The sequence below is a fragment of the Odontomachus brunneus genome, unplaced genomic scaffold (genome assembly GCF_010583005.1).
Source record: "Odontomachus brunneus isolate Ranch 3 - 2012 unplaced genomic scaffold, Obru_v1 Obru_scaffold_016, whole genome shotgun sequence".
NCBI classification, from domain to species: Eukaryota; Metazoa; Arthropoda; class Insecta; order Hymenoptera; family Formicidae; genus Odontomachus; species Odontomachus brunneus.
The window spans coordinates 2,445,106-2,448,393 of NW_022639466.1; the positions used below are offsets into that span (position 1 = coordinate 2,445,106).

General features: G+C 36.7%; 1 protein-coding gene and 1 pseudogene across 4 annotated transcripts in view; both read right to left on the reverse strand.

Annotated features, from left to right (window-relative positions):
* LOC116841517 (glutamine-dependent NAD(+) synthetase) overlaps nt 1-694 on the reverse strand; it is a 24,137-nt gene extending 23,443 nt beyond the window's left edge. For all 4 annotated transcript variants that reach the window (XM_032809556.1, XM_032809557.1, XM_032809554.1 and 1 more), the window contains exon 1: nt 508-694. The gene's annotated coding sequence lies outside the window, so the exon portion shown is untranslated. The remainder of the gene's footprint in view (nt 1-507) is intronic.
* Nucleotides 695-1,339: 645 nt separating this feature from the next.
* Nucleotides 1,340-3,288, reverse strand: part of LOC116841534 — a 2,942-nt pseudogene continuing 993 nt past the window's right edge.

A 3,288-nucleotide genomic window follows, 5' to 3' on the forward strand; every position in this document is an offset into this window, starting at 1 on the left:
ATATATATATATATATATATATATATATATATATATATATATATATATATATACATAATTTATTATAGAGTATATAATATATATTATAGGCAAGAAGAGTTTGTGAGAGAGAAAATCGATGGTAGTATAAAATAAAAAAATAATATAACACATTAATACACCAATATATTCGCGAGGCGGTGATTTCGAGCAACACGTAGCGTCGGAATCGTGCACCACGTGGTTAACCGCGCTTGACAGCGCACGAATCACCATGGCGACACGATAAGAAGCGTAAACAATGCGCTCTGTTATATCGGCGCTGATCACGTGGGTCACGACGAGATCGCCATTGGGCTTGATAAACTATCGCGCATCAAGGTCAACACAAAAGGTGAAATACACGGAAGCCTGTGCACGGAACGCAGTCGGCAATCACGAGGACGCGACGCGCGTCGAACGGCGAGACGCGACGCGACGAGACGTGACGTGACGCAAACGCATCGCGGATAGCGGAGGATGCTTTACCTTCGAGATGTCTGGACGTCAGTCAGGAAACGAGCAGAACGTGGCGCATATTCCTCGTCGCTCACTCCGGAAACAAGACTCTGCCGTTGCGAGCGCGATTTAAAGATAACGAGGACGGCCGCAGCACTTCGTGACGCAATGCATGCCGAGTTGTTGTTACCGCGAGACTGGCCTGCGATCCCTCGCGGGATCGATACAGAGGCGGGCGACTCGCGTCGAAAACCGTGCGGCTGTCGCGCCGCCATCTCGCGACGAGCACTCGCGTCGAGCACGCAAACGCGGAAAATTCGAAATTGTCCGCTCGATCGTCCATGGCCGATACCCGCGTTTATAAATGATCTACGACGTTTCATTGAGAACGCGAATTAATTGCAGGGTCGTTTTCATGAATTTTTATTCGGCTGTTGGCACCTGTGTCTCTCATATGAAAAGATAAAGTACGAATAATCCGGTATTCATGAAATCGACATAATTTGAGTAATTCAGTGATCGAATATTGATGAATATTTATCGAATAGATGGGCTATGTATGTCAAGTTGAGTCGGTCAAGTAACTTTTGAGTTAAGCGGGGAGCACATAGGGCGGTATTCATAGTCGAGCCTCAAGGCTATACTTAAGATTGTCTTAATAAAGATCATCTTATTTCGTGAAGATCATCTTAAGACCATACGTATTCATAGTCCATGAATAAGATTGTCTTTAGATATAAGCAAATTCTTGAGAATATCTTGTTTTATATAGTATTGTCTTTTATATTGTTACTTTATTTCACAATATTGCTTTAATCATTAATATAAACGATTAAATCTTAAGAAAATTTTATTTAAATAATTATTGAATTTTAGATGCAGAAGACAATATTTTGGAACATATAAGCATGAACAGTACTGAACAATTTATGAAGGTGATTGAAATCGATACACCTAAAGAAATGGCAAACAATGAAATAGGATCTGAAGTGTTACCTAATGTGTTACCTAGAGCAGGATATCCAGAATCTCCAACCAATTTTCCATTTAATCTACCTTGTATATATTGTGCATGTATCCTTGAATTTTGGAAGATTCTGCTATCATGTTGGCTATCAGGATACTCAGGTACGATATCTAGAAATTCCATTCTTGGTCCAACTACAGTCTACAAAAATTATTATGAAATGTCTTGAAAGCATAACGAATAGTTAATAACTATTTTAAATATTTATGATATGTAGTGCCTACCTTAGAGTTTAACTAATTAACTTTGAGCTAATTTACATGTTTTCATGTAAAAACAAGTTTGAGAGAAAATTGTAACTTTTCTCTGAAAATAAAATATCAAGTGTATAATACACTTGTAGAAATCAGTAATATTGAAACTTATTACAGTCTGAAATAGTCTACTACATTCTAAACTACATTCTAAACTACATTCTATCACTACATTCTAAACATCGTATTATTATTAATTATCAAGGTTGGGAACATTACTTTTTAAAAGTAACGCGTTACCGTTACCGTTACTTGCGGTAAAAAGTAACTCGTTACCGTTATCCGTTACTGATTCTAAAAAGTAACGCGTTACCGTTATTCGAAAAGTAACGATAAAAAAATCATTACTTTCCGTTACTTTTGTAAAAAAAAAAGTTAAAATCGGCTTATAAAACGAATAGTAAGAGAAACAGTAGATAAATTATACATATATAAAGGCAAAATGTAAGATATTTAAGCAGAAAGCATACATTCTTGCATAACGACATAAAGCCCATTCTACATTAGTCGCAAATCGCAAGGTCGCAAAGAAATTGACTAATCATAGTCGATTGTTCTTCTTGCGATCGAAAAATAATCAATTATGATTGGTCAATTTCTTTGCGATTTTGCGATTGCGAGTAATATAGAATGGGCGCCGCACACGAATTGACATAACAGTAACGTAAGACGTACCGTAAAAATGGACCAATTACAATCGAATATTCACAAAAATGGCGACCTTACGGTTCGACGATACTTAAAGTGATTGGTCAGTTCTTACGGTACGTTATTGTTATGTCAATTCGTGTGCGGCGCCCCTTAAACGTGGTCTACAATGAGAACTTAAGCCATAAAGTTTAAGCTTTAAGTCCTAAACCGTAAGAAGTTGATCAATCACAGTCAATTATAAGAAAAATAATTGACTGTGTGACTGGTCAATTTCTTACGGCTTAGAGCTTAAAGCTTAAATTTTATGGCTTAAGTTCTCATTGTAGGCCACGCTTTAGAAGCTAGAGGCTTTCTACAATAAGCAATAAGTTTTAAGTTGCAATAAAATTGACCAATTACGGTAAATTATTCTTCTCATAGTCGACTATGATTGGTCAATTTTACTATGACTTAAGATTTATTGCTTATTGTAGAATGGGCTTTACGGAAAGCAGCATTAATTGTTTATCGTGTGCAAACTTTCGTCGCGTGGCAAGCGTTGCCGCGTTCTGTGTACAGAAGTCACTATAGTAAAAAAGTAACGATACAAGTAACGATGAATTTCGTTACTCGTTACTAAAGAAAATGTAACGCCGTTACTTTTTCGTTACTGATACAAAAAAGTAACGGCGTTACCAAATCGTTACCAAAAAAAGTAACAAAATAGTAACGTCGTTACAAGTAACGCGTTACTTCCTAACCCTGTTAATTATGTACAAATACATACCTGTACATTTAACGAAAAATATCCTTTTCTATTACGATAAATTTCGTCAAGACCTTCGAATCTTGTATATGTTAATCGTATGTGTGTACAGTCAATCGCACCATCAATTCCTA